This window comes from Manacus vitellinus, unplaced genomic scaffold (genome assembly GCF_001715985.3).
Source record: "Manacus vitellinus isolate BGI_N305 unplaced genomic scaffold, ASM171598v3 scaffold_3_pilon, whole genome shotgun sequence".
NCBI lineage: Eukaryota > Metazoa > Chordata > Aves > Passeriformes > Pipridae > Manacus > Manacus vitellinus.
The window spans coordinates 4254031-4279016 of NW_021940535.1; the positions used below are offsets into that span (position 1 = coordinate 4254031).

The 24986-nt window shown below is 41.0% G+C and overlaps 1 long non-coding RNA gene across 1 annotated transcript in view; it reads right to left on the reverse strand.

Annotated features, from left to right (window-relative positions):
- Positions 1-20509, reverse strand: part of LOC108640247 — a 57717-nt gene extending 37208 nt beyond the window's left edge. Inside the window, exon 1 of the long non-coding RNA XR_001921040.2 lies at positions 20471-20509. This is a non-coding gene — a long non-coding RNA (uncharacterized LOC108640247). The remainder of the gene's footprint in view (positions 1-20470) is intronic.
- Positions 20510-24986: the final 4477 nt, after the last annotated feature.

Sequence of the window (24986 nt, forward strand, 5' to 3'; positions counted from 1 at the left end):
ACTTAAGGCAAAAGAAACAATTAGACTATTAACAGTGAAGATAAAGCAAACATTTTGCCATCAAATGTAATGAAACTAATTAAAAGTGAAATGAAAATTAAGATAGGAATATGAAAACAAAAATCAAACAAAATAAAAGGGCAGAGTTCAGAGGCTCAAAATCCAAACCAATGTATTTAAACACACAGTACCTATAAAGAGCCTGAATGGACCATTAGTTTATCATTTTTGCACATGCTAAAACTGAAAGATCCAGCCTCCTTTGGACATGGATTGGTCTGCTATTTAAGACTAGAAAGAGATTTTATGGGCACCAGAAACAAAACTAAAGGGCATGAATGTAATTGCAAAGAGAGCAAGTGCTGAAAAAGCAGTAAGCTGTGCTATGCAGTTAGGTAATCATTCTGAAAAATCTGTAATGTTTAAAAGGGAAGATTCTTCTCCAAGGAATGTTGCAGTCATATGCAAAAATAGAGCAAGTGAAATCTATAGCTATTAACTTGTATTGCTTCACAAAATACTTTTTTGGCACCAAAGAAGCATGACAGTTGCCATATTCAATTCTGCTTACACTACTAGTCTAATTCACATAACCTGATGAAAAAATGGGGTATTCAGACTTATCAAGACATTTTACCCTAACATTCTTTCCTAGTCAGTGCCATCACCAGTTGGGACTGCATATGAACACTTCAGTCCCCTTAATTCAGAAGGGCTTTTGTAAGACAACCAGACTACTGAATTAACTGTTAACTTTTAACCAAAGATTCAAGACTTTGGTTAACAATGCTAATGTGTTCCTGGCATACAGTCACTTGACAGCTTTCATGGATCTGTCTCCATTTTTTATTTTGCTTCCCAAGTATTTCTTTGTCATTTCTTTACTCTTTATTCTCTTTCAAAACTCTGAAGATTCTCTGATTACCCCTCTCCTCCTACTGTTCCTGAATGATCCTATTACTAGCATCACTATCAGATGATACCCTTTGCTCCTGGCTCCTCTCTGGCAGTATTGACATCTTGTGCTTTGCTCACAGATGTCCTGCAATGATTTCAGCCCAAAAGATCTATGAGCGACATTTGAATTTTCAATGCTTTCTGTTAAACCATCCCCCATTGGTGAAAACTTCAACTCACTACGTATTCTCCTTGAGAATTTCTCAAAATTTACCTGGTGCCACAATACCACAGACATGTATGGGCAATTAAGCAGTTTGCATGCCGTGATTACTATATACAGTGCTGACTACAGCCATATCACCTTCACTTGGTGTTTCCTTTCTCTCTTTTCTCATAGTTTGAACTAGTACATGAACAGTTTTGAATAACAACTAGTCTACAGTCTATGCATTGATTACCACTAGCCTACGGCCTCATATTTCAGGACATATTTCAATGCAAATATAAGTTTTAATTTTGTTTCACACAGGCCTCATTAGTGTGTCTTAATAGCGCATTCCTCGTGCTCAGAAAAATATAACAAGATAATATGGAATGTCTCAGGAAAATTTCCAGAAATAAGGAGAGACACAAAAAGAAAAGTAACAACAGAACATCCTAAAATCCATGTTCCCTAATTGCAGGACATGCTATTCAAGAAGATAATGATACCCTCTCCTGTCATTTAGAAGCATCCCTTGTTAATTTAGGCTTTGAACAACTTAGGGCATTGTCTGCATAACATGAAGCAAAATGGCAATATTGTATAAAATATAATTGCTTAATAATGAATTGTTGAATAGTGTGTTCTCAAGAGAAAAGGAATAAGCATTTTCCAAGTAATTACCTTTTTAATTCTGATTAGTCACCCTATACATCTACTCTGTATGTTACAATGACCAGGTTTGCATAGGATAAGGTCCCAGCCTTCAGAAATAAGACAATTACCTTGCTAATCTGAATCGCATACAAATCACAACAATTACACTAACACTGAAAGGACACTAACCAGTACGTGCTGAATTCTGAGCCAGTAGGTAATGCCTACCCAATACAGAGCACTGATGCACAATGGCATAAGATGAGGTCCTCAAAGGAGTACTGCTGTAGCACCACGCCTCTCTGTACCAAGAGCACTGCCAGGATGTAACAGTCCTCCTCCTGCTCACTCCGGGGCTATCTGCAGCACGGCATTGTATCCAGTATGCCCAAAGAGAGAATTTAAGGTGACTCAGGTGATAACAACTAAATAACTAACAATTGTAAAAATAATAATGTTACAACATATACTGTTTTTAAGTATGCATTCCGTTACATTTAATTTGAGTTATGCACACGTTTAAAACCCAGCAAACATAACAACCATGGAGAGCTCAAGTAGCTCTAGCAAATGGTCTGAAAGAAATACCTTAAAGGGCCATATCTGTTTTACTGCAATATAGTAGGAGATTCTATTCTCTCGTTTCCATACGAAGTATCAAAATATCGAAGAAGTTGTTACATTTACAGTGAGTTAATAAAAAAGACTACTTGAATTTAAAAAGAAATCACTTTGAAAGAAAATAAGGTTAAAATTGAGCAAGTTTATAATAAACTGTAATAGCAGAAGCATGATGAGTGGAGGAATCTCCAGGACTATCTGGAGCTACAAGCACTGACCATATCTTTGTTGAATCACAGGCACTTCTCTGAGCATTGCACAGCACAAAACATATTTCCACATATCTCTTGATCTCTAGAAAGTGAGACAGTGAAAGGAGCAAGTCAATTTCTCAAATCTTAAGTTTGCTAGTGAGAAGCCCTGTACGTAACAGTTACCAAAATTTCAGTCCATAAATCAAATCAAGGTCAAAATGAGACCTTAAATGATTTTCTAATGATTTCAATGTTCTGAATGCTAGCATTGGAAACTCAAAGATTTGCCTCTCACCTCTCCACTCCCAGTAAGGGACTGTCTCCAAGAAAATTCTGAATAGATATCTGGAAGGTATTATTTTCAACCAACCTAATTATATTTGTACAAAAAGCTATACAGACACTCTTTTTTCAGCTCCCACAAGCTTTTTTTTTAGTTTTATTTCAGCTCTTTTTCATAGGAACACATTTAAGATGAACACAGCAAGCTGCTTTCACATCACAAAAGAGAGCCCATAAAGGGATTTGTAAAAGTTTACTTACACAGTACAGCTCATGCCTCTGAATAAACTTTTTCATGTGAACAATATCAAACTACCACTTTTCTCCAAATTCCCCAAACAAATTAAAAAAAGGTGCATTTTTTCCTCTTCAAAACAGAGACTCAATGGACTCAGTGATTTTAATTGTGACTTTTTATTCCTAATATGCTCTTAACGGATTCCCCAGGGAAAGTTACTTATTTCTAACAAACTACAGGAACACACAGATGGAATTCTAGAAATATTTCTAAAGAACCCACCCAGAGAGAACAAATTTGAAAGACGGTACCCTTCACGATGACCCAGCAAAGCCAGCAGTACCTCACTTACCAAGAAAGAGGATACAAGTCTGCACAAGAGGTGCACCCTAATGTAACTAAGCAGGAAAGATCCTTTTACATATAATCATGGCTGAAAACAGATGTGCATTTCACACTTCTAATAGGATTTGATAAAATCGTAGCTATAGAATAAAATAATAGGTTAGACAAGGCAATGGAGGGGTAATCAAGTTTCCAAAAAACGAAATACATAGAGCCCCATCATTTAACCAGTTAAACCCTTACTGGAAGGTAAAACAACCACCATGTTCATTAAATATTCTGCATTAGCTAAGTTACATGTAGACACATTAGCTAAGCAAGCACTGGAGTGGCAATGCCTAGTTTCAAGCTCTTTGACTCTGTTTTCAAGAAAAATCAAATGCCATACATCACAGGGGATAGAACTAAAAGACATAAGATAGAAAGGTGACATTAAGCAAGCTGTATGCTCACTGGACCCCATTCAAAATCTCAAAAGTAGCTGCATGCAATTGGTAAAAAACGATTGACATTTATGTTTTCCTCAGTAGACCTAATTAGGTCTGACATACATCCATTCACACTCAAATAGGCACAGAAACCTTCAAGGTTATTTTCCAATTATTTCCACTTATACTGCCTCATTCTGAAAGGACTGGCAATCTGAACTTTCAAAAGATGCTACAGGTGCTGTTCATGCATCCTCTCTCAGCAACTGAACCTTTAATAAGAAAAATATTTATTATTTAAAACTAGTGGCTTTTAACACATGAATTCTAATCTCAGCTTCTTCCATCCCATTTTTATTTGTGATTAATAGAATTTTTCAACACAAAAATGGTATAAGTAGTATTCCAATACTGTAAAAGTGTTTTAAATGCCCCAAAAGCCATTTCTGTTCATAACACTGTTATTATTGTAGTAACATAAATATCCATCTGAAAAGCATAAAATGTGCTAGAGGATGGTAAAGTAAATTTTCACACATGGAAGACAATCAGATAATACAGCTTCCCCAAAGAGGCTATGAAATATTAAAGTTAAGATAAAGGTCACCTGAAAAGACACATCACATTTAGCACTGTATCATGGGGTGGTGGTAAAATCCCCAAACCAAATGAATCTCTTCTCTTTGCTTTTCTCATAAAAGTAGAGCTTGCTCTAAGTTTACATAAACATTTTCATGAAATGTCAGCTGCCCATCAGTAGTCAGCTGCATTTCCACAACGGTCAGGCTACCTCTGAAAAAGAACTCTTAATTTAGTCTCTAAATGCCATAACATTCTGAAAGCTGTCTCCTAAAAATAATTTTTCCTGTGATTTTTTCACAGATTTTGTAATCTGCTGTATCATTAACTGAAAACAGCAATCAAATCAACAATGTGATTAAAGATTATCTCAGAAAAACAAAAAAAACTAAACCCTTGGTGGGACCTGTATATTTTTTATATGACACCTGTTCAACTATATTTGCTTTGCTTCTAATGATGGCATTCAAACTGCCAGAAGCAGAGGTTATAATCTAAGAAACAGCAATAACAACCTTCCTGGAAAGATTTAGGAAACATTCTTTAGGTTCTGGCAAAGCAAACAGTGTTATCTTGAAATCTATAATTAACATGAGCATTAAAAGAAAGGGGAGAAAAAAAAAAGTACAATTACTACTGGATAAAGTTTGGAGTTTTTCAACAGGGTATTTCAGGAAGTATAATTGACTCTAATTTGTTGATGAGGAACTGAGGTACAAGGTTAAAAGCTTTCCCAACATTATGTAGCATAGGACTTGGGAAAGAAACTTAAGTACCTTCAAGTTCACGATAACTGGAAATGAGCAAACTGGAAAAATGCTACTGCTTGTTCTGCACCCAAGAGCCTTCCCAGAGAAAACTGCATAAAAGTGGAATAACCAGCAACGTTAATGCTTAAGGCAAACACTAAATTTAGTGGCTACGAAGAAAAAAATGACAACTTTTTACATAATAGCTGAGAAACAGTGAACTTGAATGAACATCTGGAGTGTCAGAACAAAACTTTCCTAATACATACAAAATGTCGCAAAGCGCTGGCATGTCAAGAACTAAAATGAATTATCAGGTTTGTAGAACAACCTGTGCTTAGCTATCTTTTGAATTTCCATATAAATGTAATGATCTGCAAAGTACCTCTTTGGCAAATGCCTATGGCTATTTTAACTGCTCCTTTTTTGGCTGCAAATGCTGCATAAGCTATACCTCTGCACAGGCTCTGGGCTCTTCCATGTTGAGTTGACTCCGTGGAAGTGCTAGGTTCAGCCAGGAGGCTGCTCTGTGCAAGATAAGACTTTAAAGCATTCAAGGCAGAAACAGCATTTTGTCATCTACATCCTCTACCGCAGATGTCCTGCAAGGATTTGAGGGTGTGAGAATAGCAGAGCAATAATATATTCAAAGTTCAGCCTTCTACATAAACTTCAGAAGTATAAAACTTCATATAAATGCCTTCCTAATATAGACTTTCCTGTATTATATTTGGAGAAGTTTACTGTCTGCCTCTGTAACGTACCCTAGGTATCTCACACTGTTACCCATTGTTTTATTCTGGAATTCCAACAATATCATTTTAGGATTTAGAGCCAATGCTAGCACATTTCAATTCTTAAACTCATTCAGTTTATGTTTCACTCTCACATTGGCTATTTGCTTCTATCCTCTAAGGAAGCTCATAGTATGAATGAAAATGTCAGGAATAATCAGGGTAACTAGTTTTATGCCCCTAAAGAACAAAATGCCATCTTTGTCCTCTCAGGTAGGATGTTGTCTTCTCTTAGTAAAAAGAATGGCTTTTAGCATCCATCAAGTAAATTCAAGCCAGCATATCATTAGAGATTACTTGTATTTATTCCTGCATCTTGCTCCATTTCTTCCCTCTCTTTTATGACATCACCTTCTGCACCCTCTATAGTCATAGCCTGCTTTGAGAGTGGTAGCAGAAAAACTACTAGCACTACTACTACTCCTATGCCCTTGCCTAGGAAAATCACCTATGGCTTTTGCTACTCCAGACTATTCAGCAACTTAGGATATAGCACTCCAAAAAATTCTTTTCCCTAACCTCCTGCTCTCCCCTTGCCATCTCTGAGCGTTTCATTTCTATGAAGTAGTTGTTATAAACTACCAAGCACTGGCATTTGACATGCCAATCCAGGACTATCAAAATAAATTAAAGACGGAGGGTTAAGCATAAGTCACACTGTAAGCACAGCTGCTTCTTGATGTGAGATATCAAGTAAAACATTTCAGTGCCATACCCTTTTCCTAACTTCTCCAGATTAGTAGCTCACAGTATATAGCAAGTAAAAAATGCAACCAACCAAAAAAAAAACCACCACAAAACCCCCAGTTGTATAGTAATAATATAGTTTGTTTCAATGCCCCAGTTTGTGTGCCAAGACGTTCTGTGGAGCCAGTGGTTTGTTGCACACCACCCTTCAAATGCTGACATGTTTTGACAACGCTGCCATCAATTCTGACTTTTAAAGCTGAAGAGAGAGTAGATGTTCACCTCAGCCATCTGCCAACACAGCAGATGAACACAATGTACACAGATTCCATAACTGATGTACCTCAAACCACCAGAAATCCTGTGATTTGAGGCACACTTTCTCACTGAAGGTAATGAGTACAGAAATTACACTGACAGCAGGATTTGTCTCTAGAGTGACATGCACAAAAATGAAATAAATTAACTCTTTCTTGATAAAGTGGATTAAACTGTAGAGAAACTCTTTGCAGACACATTCACTTGCTCATTTTTACCCTCCAAAATGCATACTTGGAGCTTGTGAAAAAAATTAGGGGCTATTATCTGAAGCTTTCTTTTTGAAAATCTAAAGTCCGTTTTGGATATCAAGAGAAAGTACATTCCTAGAAAACGCTAGAAGACACTCGTGTTTCTTATCACTACAAAAGATCATCTGTAAAACCTAAAAGAGTAAGAGAGTTTCTAACTGTTCAGATTTTTTTTTCAAGGTAATCTCTCTGAAACATCTATGAATTCAAATGCCAATTATCAACAGTATGGAAATAGATGAAATGAAATCACAGAGACAGATTTCACCATATGGCAAACTCATAGTGATTGCTACACACAGTTTTCACTCCTTATTTCAGAACTTACGGAGCTTTACTCCTTGTACCTCTTTTCACATATTTGTATACTTTTGACATCATCTGTCACTTAGCTAAAAATAAATATCATTACTCTACTGAAGAAGAAAGCATTAGTAATTTACAGTATGAAGACTTCAAAGCACAAGAATAAGTCCTGTCTGTCCCAGATGAAGCTGGTATAACTACCTGAGTGAGAATGTACGCAGAACTGGCCTGTCCTGCCTTCAGCAATACACATATGGGAAGCTCCTTCTGACTGTATGCATATGATTCTTACATTCACATCTCAATTTTCTACACTTCTGTACATCGAATTTTTGTACAGCTAGTCTATTTCTCTGCCCCTAAGTAGAATCAGTTCTCTAAAAAATTCCTCTTCATGTACCCTTGAAAAAGGAAAGGCTCCCACTGACAGGAACTACATCATCTTCTCAAATAATGTATTCCAGTGCTTCCTCCTGCTACTTACAAAGTTTTCCCCCTAATATCTAACTCAAGCCATCTTTGCTAGAATTGAAATTCATTTCTCACCCAACTGCAATATAATTGCATATTTCCAAGGTCTGTTATGTATGCTTTTCGGGAAGCTATGAATGGGACAATTCTATACAGATAGACTGTCAGCTGCAAATGCCCTTCCACTGAATAGAACAGCAGGATTTCCTTCCTAAATTCTCCTCTTTTCATAGGTTTCTTCTCTCGAGAAAAGTAACAAAACTCCTCTTACCTAGTGTTTGTATCATGTGTGTTTTCCATATGTATTTGCCATTGGGGGAAAAGAAGAAAAGGGAAAATTAAACAGCAAAGGATAAGACTACAAACCTATAAGTTTATAAACTCTCACAAAACATTACCAGCACTTCCTGTGTATTCTTAAATTTAGATTTCCTCTCTGCTGTTCTAATTTACATTATTTGGGGTGTATAACTACACTATTTTAGAGTTCAGTCCCTTTGTTAGTACTCCGAAGCTACATTTAATTTACATTTAATCAGTTCCAACTTTGCTCTCAAAGGAAACTGGCTATTTATTTCAGCAAATGTATTCAGGAAATGCAAATCTGGACAAGAAACAGAACAGTTGGGCAAAAAGTTGTATAAGTTTAGCATAACTGTTTGCTTCACTGTCTGAATTCAAGCCTTTTTTTTCCTCCTTGCAAGATTCACAATTACAATATTTATAGATAAATAAGAATAGAATCTATGGAAATAATTTTAAAGCTCTCAATAGCTCACAGTAACCAGTAGTAAATTTAACACACTGAGTAGTAAAATCTTACTGCAATAACTTCTTGCTGCCTTAGGAACCATGACAAAATACTACAGCACTTTTTGAGCTGGCTTTTTTTCAATTGTAAAAACACAACATACTCAAAACATAAGGAGGAAGTACAGCCCTCTAAATTTCTGAATCGCATCACAAGAGCTCTGAAATCTGCTCCTAGCTCTCTAAGACCTCCTTTGTGACATGAGACTAGCCACTTGATACTTCATGCTGCAGCACCCCAGGATATATAATTTCTTTTCTCTTCCCACAGATCTGTCTTCTACTTAAATTGAAAGGAAAAGAAGTGTCTCATTTGGTGGGCTAAGTGTTTCAAATTTATAGACTCAGAGGCCTGAAAGGATTGCTGTGACAATCTACTTTAGCCTTTTTTATAAAAGATAGACTGAAATTAATTTTTTTTTGAAGCTAAGTATGACTTGAAACTGACTTACACTGATGTAGACTCTGTGTTTCTCTAGGTACAGTATTCAAATGGTTGGTTATTCTTCTCCATGTTAAAAACCTGTACCTGATTCAGGTATGAATTTTTTTGCTTTCAACGTCCACCCTTTGTGTCTTGTCATACCTTTGTCTGCCTGACAAAATATAGCTACTGCAATACCAATGCAAATAATAAATTATACTATGTGTTATCTAAAGAGCATTGCTCCTTAACTGCACCCCTGGGACAGGTCTAACACTACCTTACTGGAGCTAGCTGACACTTGAAGATTTTGGCAACAAGTATGCTATCAAACATCTGTTGAGCCACCCCTTTGAAGCACCCCCTCTCCCACACCATATGGCCATCTCCACTGAGTGGTACCGCAAGGCCACAACCCAGCTCGCATCACTCCCTGACCTCTCTGGGGATGCCAGACACTGACTGATAATTTCACACAAACTGCACATCTCATCAGCAGGAGAAAACAGCCTGCTTCTGTGAAAGGAGACATGCAGAGCATGTGCATGTTACAACACGCTCTGTCCACGTCACTGTCAGAAAATCCTCCTCATGGAGGTGTAGCATACTCTAAAAGAAGGTATTTTATTTTCGTCTAGTGCTGCTGTTGCTCCTCCCAAGTGACAACTGCTGTGCTCTCTGTGTAATCGGGCCTACTCTAGGGGTTTGTCAACAGAACTATGGCAGCTGAGAGTGTGAAGAGAAACAAATAAAACAAACATGGTCTCGGAAGACAAAGCAAAACATTACACAGTAGATCTAGTTTCCTACTGACTTAAAAAGGTTTGTTGGCAGTAAAATTTAACTTATGACAGGATAGTAGACTAAGAGAAATGAATTTTTTCCACATGCTCAAGTGACCAAACTCCTTACTATGATTAAGGTAATACAGCAGCAGCAGCACTAGTGACCAGTACATAAGAACAGTAGTGCAAACAGAGGCACATGGAACTCAGAAATTGAGTTTCCAAGTGAAAACCTTACAACAAGTCAGTTCAAGGAAGAACATCTGATCTCAGTGATTTTATTTCCCACAGTTACAAATGACCATCCAAATTCTCTGTTCACAGTTACCAAAGTCATTAGAAAGGCTCAAAGCCTGTGCATACAGTACTAAATGTCGATCCCACAGTGAATTCTGTGCAAAGAAAGCAGAGCTAATAGAAAAGCACTCTGAATAACAGCAGGAATATACCAGCATCCTAAGAAGATAGAACTGCAGATAATACCATTCTACTTTGAACCAAGTGAAAGTCATATCATAGAGTTGTAGAATGATTTGGGTTGGAACAGACCTTAAAGATATTCTAGTTCCAAACGCCCTGCCATGGGCAGGGACACCATCCACTAGACCAGGTTGCTCAAAGCCCCTTTCAACCAGACCCTGAACACTGCCAGGAATGGGGCACCCACAGCTTCTCTGGGCAACCTGTTTCAGAGCCTCTTCACCCCCACAGTAAAGAACTTCTTCCCAATACCTAAACTAAACCTACTCTCTTTCAGTTTAAAGCCATTCCACTTGTTCTATCACATGCTCTCGGCAAAAGTTCCTCTCCAGTTTTCTTGTAGGTCCCCTTGAGGTACTGGAAGGCTGCTCTAAGGCCTCCCCAGAGCCTTCTCTTCTCCAGGCTGAACAACCCCAGCTCTTTCAGCCTGTCTGCATAGCAGAGGAACTCCAGGCCCCCGATCATCTTTGTGGTCCTCCAGCAAGTCCATGTCTTTATGCTGGGTCTCCAGAGCTGGACACAGTACTCCAGGTGGGGTCTCACAAGAGTGGAGTCCTTAAATCAGTCTGAGGCAGTCTTGCAGCACCACCTTTCAAGAACACTGCTGTCAAAAGTCCAGACAGCCAAACATTAACTTGCCCTTCACAAAAGTTTCCTAGTATTGCCCCCTTTTCTTCTTTCTATTTTATTTTTTTTTAAGTAAAGAATAAATCAAGCTTTTCTTTAAGAAACTTGAAAGGTAAATTTTTCATTCATAGCAGGAAATGGCAATATGGAGACGCACACTTTCATATCAGAGCTTAATCACCTCCGGCATACCCAGCTTGACTCATTACGAAATAAGGTGTTGACACATTGCCCAAGAGCTGTTCTTGCTGTATCAGCAGCAGTGAAGCCACTGCACCAGTTCTTCTGGCAGTCCAGGTGTCCAACTGGCAGATCTTTAGCTGTTTGACTCTCAAGCTGCCCTCCTTAGTATGTTTTCTCTTTTGGATTCACAGGATGGCAAAACACTGCTTAGATGATTATTAAACTGAAGAGGGAAACAGCCGTATAGTGGAACGCTACACTCACAAGGCTGTGCTTTTACCCTCCACAGCTTGCAGAGCACTCATTTCCTGAAGTGAAAGTGTTACTTGCCTTAAAGTATCTGCATTAGAGGCTGTCTTCCTAAATCTTCCTTCGAGAAGCCTAGTCATGATGATGAGAGGCTGCCAGTTACATTTAAAGCAAAGATCCTGGTACCTTGTAAGCATTACTGATACACAGGTCAAACTTCCTAGTAGAAACTTCACCTCACCCTCCAGGATTTCCCCCGTAAACTCTCATCAAGAGTGCAAAGTCTCAAAATGGAGCACCTGGAGATTGACTCTCTTTGCATAGCTGCTCTGTGACACATATCAACCTCAGGAAAGTTTCAAGTGATTTAAGTCACACCATCTGCTGAACAACTGCCCAGGTGTGGTTTCAAACCAACAGCCTTTTAACTCATTCTGAGCAACTAGAGCTTTGGCCTATACTTAGGTCTGGTCTGTATGTCGATGCTTTGCTTACGGCACCTAAATCAGGTCTATGTATAAAAGCAAATAAATTTCACAAATACATACACACAGAGATTTCACTGACATACCAGGGCCCTTCTGCTATGAAAGCTGAACGCAAAAAAAAAAAAAAAAAAAAGAAAGAAAGAAAGAAAGAAAGAATGCATCTCCTGACAGCCCTTGCTGTGTCTGCACCAAGCAAGTCCACAGACACCCTTAATGACACTGTCACAGAAGTCAAAGCTTTTCCAGATGATGAATTCTTGAGGCCCCGGTATTTTGTGACATCAACATATTTTCCTTTTGCACCGAAGACACTGAACAATTTAGTCAAAAACCGTACGTATGAATATTTCTTAACAACTCTCTTATTGTTGTGTTGCCCAGGGTCAGTGCTGACCAGATAATTTGGGAGGAAAGAATAGACCAGAAAAGAAGAGCTACAGTAAGACAAAACAATAAATAAAACAAACAGAACCCATACCAGCAGTCACAACTATAAAATAAATTGTGAGGGGACAGGTTCTGCTCCTACTGAATTCACTGGCCAGCTTCCCATTTATTTCAATTGGCCTGATAAACACATGCATCCCTCCAGCTCCTGTCCTGCCAGAGAGGAAGGCTGGCAGACAATCCATCAACATAAGCCACAAAGAATCAGCACAAGCACTGAGAAAATTCAGCTGCCATTCAAAATAAAATTCAAAGCTAGGAAATTACAGGAAAAGCCTTCCAGCAGCTCCAACTGCTACTGGATATACAGCAATAGATTTAATTTAAGGCAATCCAAAAGCTACTATGTGTACCCTCTATGTAAAATTTAACTAACAGAATGTTCCTTTAACAACTTTAAATTCTCAATTCTCTTTTTAATTTTACAAAGGCCATACTATAAAAACACTGTTAATCATATTCCTCATGTTTAAGGTCACAGTTAGATGGAACAGAGAAGCTGTTTCCACAAATTACTCACATGTAATCCACCACAGCTATAATTTACAGAAAGATGTAAGCCAAAAATCTTAAGAACTGTTTATACTGCACTGTGATCAGGTACAGTCACTTCGGTGGAAGGGACAATGGATAGTCACTTCTTTTAAATTTTGCAATTATTTGGCAACTGATAAGATTATTTAGTCTTGCTGGACACACTGCAAATTCCCCTCACTCTGTAGAGATCAGAGATAGGGAATGCTCTATACCTTAACTACAAGCAGGTGTATACATCAGAATTCTCTCCTGTTGATTTACTCCGTTTTGTACTGGGTAAGATCTACTAATGGTTGTTGGAATTTTTGTTTCTTTGTGGGTTGGTTTTGGGATTTGTTGGTTTATCTATCAGTTCGGGGATTTTTGATTTTTTTTTTGGGGGGGGGAGGAAGAGAAGCATCGCCCCTCCCCTCTTTTAATCCATATTTTTCAACAACAGTACGTTGAGACTGGCATAGGTTATTTTTATGTCACACAGAGACAAATCTGTTATCTAGCTAGTAACCTCCCCAGACAAAGTTGATGGTGCTGTTGATAAAGGTCCTAATCCCTGAGGTTACACCCAAATCAAAAACTCACTAGAAGTGAAAGCTGATGAGAACTGACTAATGAAGAGAAGCTGCTAAGCCTTTAACTTGGTTCTTAGTTTTCAGTTGGTTTCTTTACTTGGCATGTTGGGGTTTTTTTGTTTATTTTTTTTCTTCCTTTCTTTAAGACTTTGATTTTAGGTTTTACTTTCGATGCTGCTATTTTTTACATAGATCAAGCTCTGATTAATATCTTATGATGTCTAAACTTAAAGCAAATCCACAAGGATGCCTGGGATTTTTTATTTTGGATCTTGAAAGGTTTGAAACCTACATGTGTTATGTTTTCTCCTGTGTAAATAAAAGTGCCTCATTTCTGTGCTTCATATTCAATTTCTCCATAAATCAGACTTGGATGAACCTTGCAAACAGGAAAAAAGTCTCTTCTGTTTTTCACTCCCAGAAAGTAAAAACTAAGTTATATATATATATATATGTATATACACATATTTGAGATACAGCATAATGATACAGTTGCTGTGAAACTACTGCAACCTCTTAAGAGGTGACCAGAGACATACCAGTGAATACAGCAGAGGAAAAACAAAACTTGAAAGTCCACTATTCTCCCTGACTTCCTGTACCTTCTTAAAATTAATATTTTGCTCTTTAAACACTAAAAAGTTTAAATGATTTCTAGCAGTCCTGTACACATTTAATTGGATATAAATGACATGAGCATTTTGAAGATGGGAATAAGTGTATTTCCCACCTCCTTATCTGATATTAAATCACAGGATAAAAAGAAAACAAAAAAAAAAAAAAAGAGGAAGAAAAAAGATACTACAGAAGGTCAGCTAGTGTATTTCCTAGCTTTAAGGCTCTATCTCACAGAACTCACTGCAAGCTACTCTTGAAAGCCTCAACTGATGGAAAATAACAAGGCCTTCCAAAAGGAATTCATCAAAGTGTTTTACTATCTGTGCAAGCAGTAATGAATGTGAGTTTTTGTCTCAGAAGCTCCAGTAACATCACCCTTGCTCTTATAGTCTGGAGTGCTTTGGGTTGGGCTTTTTTTGTTGGTTTGGGGTTCTTTTTGTTTGGTTGGTTGGTTGGTTGGGCTTTTTTTTGGTGGGTGGGATTTTTTTGTTTGTTTGTTTTTTGGTTTTTTTGAGATCACCTCAGTCCCCTCCACCATCATACTTCCATCCAAAAGGGAGCCAGCTATGCCCAATTAGTGACTGCAAGATATGGAACTATCAGTTAATTGACTGTCCACAAGATGAGAACCCATCATCCACATAAAGAGAAACTGGCTTTGAAGTCAACGTATTTCTAAAGGGGGCTTTGTGTGTGTGTGTGTGTGTGTACAAAAATAAGAGGACATAGTCTAAATCCACACCAGAGGAGGTTTAGGTTAGACATTAGGAAAAAATTCTTCACAAAAAGGGTGATTAGATATTGGAAGGTGGTGGAGTCACCATCCCTGGAGGTGTTTAAGAAAAGACTGGATGTGGCACTTCGTGCCATGGTCTAGTTGATCAGGTGGTGTTTGGACATAGGTTGACTCTATGATCTCAGACATCTTTTCCAACCTAGCTGATTCTGTGATAAGTAAATATAAGTAAATATACTTTTCCTATTAGCTCAAATGGTTAAAGATGCCTTGTTGCCCCCTTTTAAATAACACACTTGCATACAAAGCATTAAAAAAAAGGAAGATAAAGAACTTCAAAAGTTATCAGTGTGTGAAAGCAAAGATCTAACAGAAAGTGGCGAAGTTAACAAGGATCATGACTACTAAATGCCATCTGTAATACTTCACTAATGCTTACAGAACAAATGCTGACCCAGCACAGCAGATTAGCAAGCAGCAGGGTCCAAGGCTGAGTATTAACAGCTACTTCAAAAACAAACTAAAGCATCCCAGGTGACTAGACCAAATGAACAATGTTGCTTCTTACATGAAACAAAGAGCAGGAGCAGGTCAGCAACATCCACATAAAAAAAAAGGCATTTTAAATGTGTTTCAATTAAAAAAGACAGAAGAGTATAACAGCCATATGGAAGTGCTTCCTAATTTCATCAAGGAACTCCACCTCTGCTAATATTTTTTGGCTTTGGTGAACTCAATAATAGCTTTTCAATAATCTGATTCACCTGAAAACTTCACCAGTTTGATCAACAGCAGTGTCACAAACCCAGTAAAATTACAGCACTATCCAATAGTTTGGGACCCCACACCCTTTCCATATGCCTTTGATATTCAAGAGCTAACAGAGACCATCAGACTGACTTCCTAACCCCATGACTGTCTCGATTTCTACCACAGAATTTTGTTTATTAGATTGCAAGATAATGCATCATAGAGACCACATAGAGCTCTAGTGAAGGGGCATTTAAACAGTCATTGGCACTTGTACCAGGCTGGAGGTCATTCACTGAATGGTAAACATGCCACTGTTTCACAGAATAACTTTCAATCCTTAGTGTCAGATAAAGTGGAACATAAAGGAAGAAGTTCAAGCCCCAGGCATTTAAAAGGAATGTGGTGATACAATCCTTTCAGAGGTAAACCGTTTCCAGTCAGTAACATTTCCAAGAGAAGACAAACAGTAAAGCAAGACACAATCAAGCTTGCAGAATGATGGAAGAGCATCCACAGCTTATTGTTGCCTCCTCTTGTTCTCTTTGCTTTAAATTCAATGCAGAATTTTATAGTCCCTTTGAACAAAGAGACAACTATATATTTTCCCCATAATTCTTTGTCTTTGTCCTATTTGTTGTTGCTCTGTCTCTCATGGCATAAAGATGACCTTGCTTCAGTGAGATGAAGATAGCCCCCCACTTCTCAGCAAACCAAGCAAACCAAGTCTTAACCACTAGCTGTCAATACAGCGTAGTTCAGGAGAGCATTTGACTTGGAGCATGGAGAAGCGGGAACTGGGAAACAAACTCTCACTGACAGCAAGGAACAGAAAAGAGCAGAAGGACCAGATTTGCTGCTTCTTTGCCGCCCCTGCACCTCAACAAGGCTAGACACACATATCAGAAGCTGTTGGATTATAAACTGAGGCAGATATCTCCTTCTGCATCACTCCACTTGATAAAACCAATAATGAGCAGCACTTTAAGGACTGTGCAAGGCCAATCATTAATCACATCCAGAGATGAGTGAAAATCCAGGCCATATTATGAAAGGCAATGTAAAACATTCCCTGTGAGAAAATACAGCTTAGCAAACTGGCACTCTCCTCTTCTCAAAATCTCAAGTGGTATTCAGGGGCAACCTTATTAGAGGATGCTGCAGTACTTCCACTGTTAAGCAGTCACAAGCACAGCACACTCAGCTCCTGAAGTTCATGGTATTAAAATAATAAATTAAAACCACTTGTCTCTCTGCAGAAGTGCCTGCAGCACAGTCTGGGACAAGCAGCAGGAGGCAATGACAGTGCAAGAAAAGGGGATAAACAGCGGGAAGGAAATGTCGAGCCTATCAAAGGATGCTCCAGAACAAACAAAGCTATTCTTGTCATGAATTCAAGGGCCATAGTGTGACATCATGATGAGCCTTCTACAACAGCTTCACCCTGTGAAGTGTCTGCCTGACCCCTTCCCCACAGCGTACAAGACTCTATGGTGGACTTCTGTGAACCTTTTAACGGTTTCATTTCATGAGGAAAAGAAAATATACTTGTTTCAGCACGCAAGACACAAATTTAGAGCTCAATCCCACTTTAAATTCTACCTCATTACACATTCTGAACTACATTAAGCAAATCAACACAGCTCAAAAGCTCACAGCACAGCGTTCTGACTGTAGCATGGTGATTTTCAACAGTGCTCCAGCTGTTTGACTGAATAATGTTTGAAATCCCTGAGCATACTAGTTAGCACAGCAGTTCTCAAATATCCACTACTTGGACTTCAATCAGGTGCTATATAGGGAGACGTACAATCTAAGAACGCGCTCTAACTACACTGCCTAAAATTACCAAAGCACACTGGCCCTGAAATTCCAATGCAGGTACCTAATGTTGTGTTTCAAAACCTATGTTTTATTCTATTCAGTATAAATATAATTTATGAACACCTTCAAAGAAGAGAAACAAAGTTAATAATCTCCAAAAATAGCTGACAAATCTTTCACAAGCTCCCCACCATAATGTACCACTATGTTTACATAGGGCTTTTAGAAAGCAAGCAGAAACATTATATACATTGCCATACATCATATTATTTATAGTATTTTTAGGAAAGGGGCAAGGTCGATAGTGCTCCAATGGCCTCACAAGGGTTTATTTTGTAAGCTCACATCTAGCCTCTAAGCAGTGCCATGTTCTACATTGATTAGCTTTACATTATTTGGGCCTTTAAATATGTATCCCATTGAAGCAAACAGATGGAGGAACTACTGGTAGGTACTTCCTCCAGAAGAAATCAGGAGGCTTATTTTACCTACCCAATTTTGAAAATCTTATTTCTGAATTTGGCTAGGGGGATACCACAGTTTAAACTGTGGAATTGCCAAATAAATCTGCTCAGCCTTGAATACTTTGAGCAGGCTAAGCCAATAGGTTATTTTCGTAATGAATGTAATGACGACAAGGATCCAGATACAACATCACTGTGTATTTCATAGGCACAACATCCTGTATAACCAACTGATTTGTACACATGTATCAGACATTTCTTTGGAAGAAGTGGGCTTCTTTACCTCCAGCTGAAGCCTCTGGTGTGAGAGGGCTGAGGGTCACCAGAAAACTGTGAACAAACATCCCAGATCTTCAAATCCAACCAGACATAACCAAAGAGAAAAAACAAACAAACAAACAAAAACCCAAAACAAAACAAAAACACACACAAAAAAACCAACCAGACAGGCAACTCCTGGAAACTAAGAACATCTGGTAGCCCTAACATTATACAACATCTATCAATAGCAACTATCTTAGAATGTAAACAACGATGCCTATAATTCCACAGGGATAAATTCATAGAATGATGTTAAGGGGTTGAAATGGACCTTAAAAATTATCTAGTCCCAATCCCCCTGCCATGGGCAGGGGCACCTCCCACTAGACCATGTTGCTCAAGGCCTTATCCAACCTGGCTTTGAACACTGCCAGGGTTGGGGCATCCACAACCTTCCTGGGCAATCTGTTGCAATGTGTCACCACCCTCATAGCAAAGAATTTATTCCTGAAATCCAACCAAAATTTCCCCTCTTTCAATCTGTACCCATTACTGCCTGTTCTATCACTACAGTTCCTAACAAAGAGTCACACTTCAACTTCCCTGTAGGCCCCATTCAGATACTGGAAAGTTGTTATGAGGTCGCCATACAACCTTCTCTTCTCCAGCCTGAACAGCCCCAACTTTATCAGCCTGTCTTCATAAGTGAGGTTATCCAATTCTCTTATCAACTTTGTAGCTTTACATTCTTAAGGAACCTTTTTGTCTTGCCTTATTACATACTTAGCAAGCACTTATTCCTCATTTCAAACAAGAGGACATCACATTGCAATGAATCAAAATGAACCCATTAAAATCTCACCTCCATATTCATTCCCTCTTTCCATCCAAAGCAACAGTGCATCTCAAAATACACATGCACGCAGTATCAAATATACATTTCTGGCAGGAATACATTGAGTACAGCTCTGTTACTGGCTTTGAACATATCCTGAAGAAGTTTTTAAGAATCAGAGAAAAATATGATTTAAAAAACATACTGGGATGAGTTTAAACATGCTCTTAAACTGCCAGCTATAAAAATGTATTGAATTGTTAAAAGTGTACATCCTGTTAAACTCTGCCTTTCCTACAGATCTTACTAGTAAATAACAACATACACCTCACTGTGGCAGCTGGTCTGTGTGCCAGAACAGAGCAGAAAAGAGCAGTGTAAGTTAGAATTCAGCTGCTATGCCCAAATGATTTTTAAGCAGCTTTAAAATCATGTTATAGAAAGATAAAAATATTTACTATTTATAATGCTATCATTGAATAACAAATTGGCCCCTACTGAATTAGACACTGCAAACACATAGTGAAGAAGAGGTGCCTATTCCAAACAGCATACGAGCCACTTAGATAGTCAGTGCTTGTTTCGTGTGCTCCATGCTTTAGACAGGTAAGGATGTTAATTATATATATTAATAAGGATCACCTCTCAGGTCTCAAAAATAGTACCAAAAGCAGAGCACTGGAGGACAGCTTGGGAAAACCAAAGAAAACCCCCAAAGCGTTGCTGTGCGGAAGAGGCAAGCGGGGCACACAGGTGTCTCCGGGACAGAGCACACAGGCAGGGCCAGGGAGCCAAGGGCACGTGGAGAAAGCCAGGCCAGCAGACAAACAGGAGATAAGACAGGATTCACCGGGGCGCTCTGCCCCGCCGAGCCGAGAGAAACGGCGGCGAGCAAGCGGGAGGGAACGACTGAACTCGGAGGGGCTGGGGGGCTTTAAACACAAATCTTTAACTCCAGCGGGGGTTGGGGGCTTTAAACACAAATCTCTGATTCCAACACGGTAACAAATTGCTGTATTGAAAAGAAAGCAGCCTAAGCAGGGCAGGGCAGGGCAGAGACACCACGGTGCTTGCGGGCAGAGACACCACGGTGCTTGCACACCGAGCACACACCGAGGGGGCGGCAGAGGCGGCACCCGGCCGGAGCCGGGGTGGGGGGCAGAGGCAGGACGGGAGGCAGAGCCGGAACAGGAGGCACACCCCGACTGAGAAGCACAGCCCAGGCAGCAGTGGAGGGAGGCACAGGCTGGGTGGGGCACAGCGCAGCCCCCACCCCGCCCAGCCCCGGTAGCACCGCCCGCCACCGGGGCCGCCCCGCCCCTCGCTCGCCCCCCGGTGCTGGCGGGGCGGGAGTACCGTACCGGCGGGCAGGAGGCATTCCAGCGGCGTTGAACGCGTGCCTCCATGGCCCCGGGGCGCGGGAAGGCACACAGTAAAGGCACGGAGAGCGAGGCGGGCCGGGCTGGGGCGCACGGGGAGTGCGGTGCCCCGTCCCGGTGTCCCGAGGAGCGCCTGAAGCCACGCGGCTGCGCCCGCCCTTGCAGGCGGTAGGCGGCGCCCGGGGACGTGGCGGCGGCGCTGCCCGGTACCTGCGGCCGCGCGTCTCTCCTACATCCCCTGCAGCGGGATCGGGATTGGGATGGTGCGTGTGACGGAAGGGGTGGTTGGAAAGGCAAGCCGAGAGAATCGATCGTCGCCGCGATCGTTACTCGGCGGTGGATTCAGCGGCGGTTGCGGAGAAGGCGCTAACCCCGCCCCTCGTGATTGGCAGCGCGGCGGCCTATGGGAGCCTCCGCTGAGAGGGCGGGGTTAGCGCCTGTGCGCGCGCGAGCGGGGGAGAGGGAATAGAAAGGAGCGAAGGAGTGAGAGGGAGAATAAAGGGGAGGGCAGGAGCGGTGGGAGAGAGGGAGAACCCGCCCTCCCTGGGCACCGGACTGGTGCCGACCTCAGTAAAGCCGCGCTTGAGGAGGCCGTGAGGTGCAGCTACACGGCGGACACCCGTGGTGCTCTGCTGACTGTTCACTCGGAATAAAAGCCCTCCCAACAGCTCTTTGCCCCTGGAAACTGAATGAAAACAAGGACTGTGCCCTGACTCGTCAGCCCCTCGTGTGCAGCCCGTGTGCGGCCGCCATCCCACGGCGCCGGCTGTGCTCGGGATGCGGGAAAAGCCGTGCCGGGTGTCAGCCTGGCTTGCTGTGCCTTTGCTGTCCCCGCGGGTGGGGGCTCCGCCACCTGCCTCCGCACCGCGCTGGTGCCGCCTCTGTGCCCTTGTCTCCGAGGCCTCGCAGAGTAATGCGGCATTTGTAGGTGCAGCTTAAGTTTCAATTAAAGTTATTTAGGTGTTATCACAAAACTTGTTAAGTACGTAGTTTCTGCTAACTTACGCACTCTTAACCGCGACGTTAATCACCTTTACCTAAAAAATGGACAGCACCTGCTAAATTTAAGTTTGCTCTGGAAGCGCGGGGGTCAAGTTTTGATCCCCCAGGGCGTGTCTGTAATGTGTCTCCACCTCTTGGGCCAGCCTTTTTCCCTGTAGGTACCCCTGTCCCATCCATCAGAGACAGGGGCGGCCATCTCCTCGTACCAAGCGTTCCCAGCGGCGCTCCCCTCGCCTGAAAGCACGGAGCTGTCCCTGGACCGCCGCTTTCCCAGGCGCTCGGAGGGAGCGGAGCGGGGCCCCGCAGCAGAGGGCGGCAGAGGAGCGCCTCTCCCTCCCTCCTTTACTCTCTCCCGTTGTCTCCCCTTGCCGTCCCTCCCTCCGCTGTCCCGGCAGCAGGCACCGAGCGGCCGAGAGGGTCCGCCGAGCCCCGCACGGAGCCGCCGCGTCGCCTTCTCGATCGTGCCCTGCACCCAGACATCCTGGGGCCGGACTGGGCGAGAGGCGAGGTCTCGTTCTAGGGTCGTTTGGATAAAGACAGAGCGAGTTGCGTCAGTGGTCGGGCTCGATGACCTCCGGAGTCTTTCCCAGCCTAATGCTTCTATGATTCTCTGTCAGGGTTTCCCGTCAAACGGGAGGGAAGTGGGACCAACACGTCAGCTACTCAGTCCATGCTGTTAGTCTGAGATTCACACTCAGGTCAACATGATTTAAGTGACTTCAGTGTTGGGTGAGGCTGGACCACATGTTTAGGACAAGGCGAATGGCTTCAAACTGCAAGAGGGCAGGTTTAGATTGGATATTAGGAAGAAATTCTCTACTGTGGGGTGGTGACGCTCTGAAACAGGTTGCCCAGAGAAGCTGTAGATGCCTCATCCCTGGGATGAGGCCAGGTTGGATGGGACTCTGAGCAACCTGGTCTAGTGGAAGGTGTCCCTGCCCATAGCATGGGGGTTGAAATGATCTAAATGACCTTTAAGGTCCCTTCTAATCCAAACCATTCCATGATTCTATGATTACCCCAATGACTGGAGGTGCTCCTTTGATTTGGATGCTTCAAGCACTAAACCTTTGCTTTGGACCTTTCACATAAGCTACCCTGCCACCTATAAGAGATTACAGTTTTAGGCCACAAAGACTGATAGAAATTCAGGAGCGTTGGAAGCATTTGTACTTGCCAATGAGAGAAACGAGATTATTGGGGAACAAGGAAAAGATATTGAAGACATCGAAAGATTACTGTTGTTTACACTATAGAAATAGAAAATGCTTTTTTTCACTTTTGTGTCATTTAAAAGTTTTCTGCTCTCTCCATGGAGAATGTGAATTTCAAAGGCTTTTAGGAGCCTGGTATCATCTCAGCATCTCATTCTTCAAGCAGGTTAAGAACAGCCAGCATTAGGAAGAAGCAGCTTGCTGTCCCTCCCAAGAAAGGAGACCATGTGGGAACGGCCATGCAATTGGCCTGTGGTCTCCTACTCTTAATTATCTATTTTTCTACTCTGTCTCCCCATTCCTCTTCTTTTCAATTTTGACAAGCACTTTCCTATTGCCTGGTAAAATTATCAGACCTTCTCCGGGATAGCTTATTTTTCTTCTTCAGTATCTGTCAGTGTCTCTGTAATTATTTTTTTAATTTGTGCTTGAGGAGTACCATCTGGTACAAATAGTTGCTGATAAACAGCTTCTTATGCATGAGAATAGCCACACTTGCTCAGAGGGAAGGTCCATCTCATTCAGGTACCAGTTCCCAGTAGTGTTCAGTTACTAGTGTTCTTCCTCCTGTTTTCCATTTCTCCATTCTCTTCATATCCACAAGGTGCTTTTCCCATCTCTGTCACATCTGGGCTTCCAGGCAATCCTTTGCCAGCCACTGCTGCAAAAAAGCAATTGTACCTCTCTCTGCTAATCACACTAATGCATGATTCATCACAACAGTAGCATTGCAAAGAGAAATCAGTTTTGAGAGAACAGGCTGATACTGGTATTCTTTAAATCCTTTCAAGATGTGCAAGAGTCTGCAAGGTAAGGCAAACTACCAGCCCACTGTAAAACTAGAAAAGAGGAAAACAAGTCAGATGTGCTTTCTATCCCTGAACTCTGGCTTGCTTTCACTGGTCTTTCCTTCAGATACAAACCTCTCATCCACAGTATAAAGCTCTTTTTAAGAGTCAACTCCACAGGAATAGTTTCAGTCAATGCTAAAGTGCACTGATCTCTAAGGCAGGACCTGACAACTATTTAATACTGTTTATCAGAGCCTAACAAAGGTATCTAGTAGAGGAAGTTTCAGAGAGCGAAATGAATAACTCTGCACAGACTGGCATGTTCTCTTATGGATAGTCCCTTAAGGACAATGAGCAGTCAGCAGGCTGATTTACTTTTTCGAAAAATAAGCACTTTCACCTACTTTTTGCACTTTACATCTGTGCTAGGACATCCATTGAATTTTCCTGTGAAGGGCTACCATTTAATGAACTAGTGTTTTTTTCTTGTCACACATGGGAAATTCCTCAAAAAATATTACACCTGTTTTTCCAGGTAATGTATGAGATTCAGCAATATATTTTTTCCTTTAGCTGGATCTCAGACCAAACCTTCTCCCCTGTTCTTTTCTTCTGGTTGTATATGCCTACATTACTTTGCAAGATTTGCAGATGAACACAGAGAGAGGCTATGCAGGAAAGACATCCTCGGAGCACTGATACTGTACTTTGATTACTACTGTCTCCTCTGATTAGTTAAAAGGAGGGCAGGTGACCTCAACCCTAAGTGAGAGAGTAAACAGGCAAGCAAATGTAGTTCCTGAGCCAGTCATGCCTCTCACCTGAGATATTATCCCTTAAAGTTTTTACAGACTTGATGACTGCTCTGCATAAAGAGAAACCACAATGTATGTGTATTATTATATACATTTATACATGTAAAAAATCCTTCTTAGCAGACTCCATATAGCTTCCTCTTCTTTAGGAAAACTATTCAGAGGAGCAGTCAATTGGGTAGCTTCTGTGGAGAACAGTTATGACTAGCACTGCACTTCAAGACCATTAAAACTGATCAGATGGGAAGAGTTGAAGGGTGATTAGGAGGACACCAGCTTTTACTTACTCATAACATCTCCCAGGACTCAACAAGGAAAGAGGAGGAAAGTCAAAATGAATTGCAAGGGGATTTATACAAGAGGGCTAAAGCCTGCAGCGTTTGCTTTGCTTCTTTAAGATGATCAGTCTCTGCATATGTGGATATGCTGCTGAGGCTAATTTATTGCAGCATTAGTTGCTTTCAGAATTTTTTTCCTTCTTTCAAATAGGCCAATCTAGTTGAGACTGAAAGGTTTAAAGGTATTTAAGGATTTTTGTCCAACAAAAAGATAAGGCCTGTCTCTAGCATTCATGACATAATGTCTCTTTCCCAGATGAAAGTCAAATAGGTCTGGTAATGCCAGACTTCATAATTTAATGCTTTATTTTTTTCCCTTCCCTTCTTCATTGTTCACC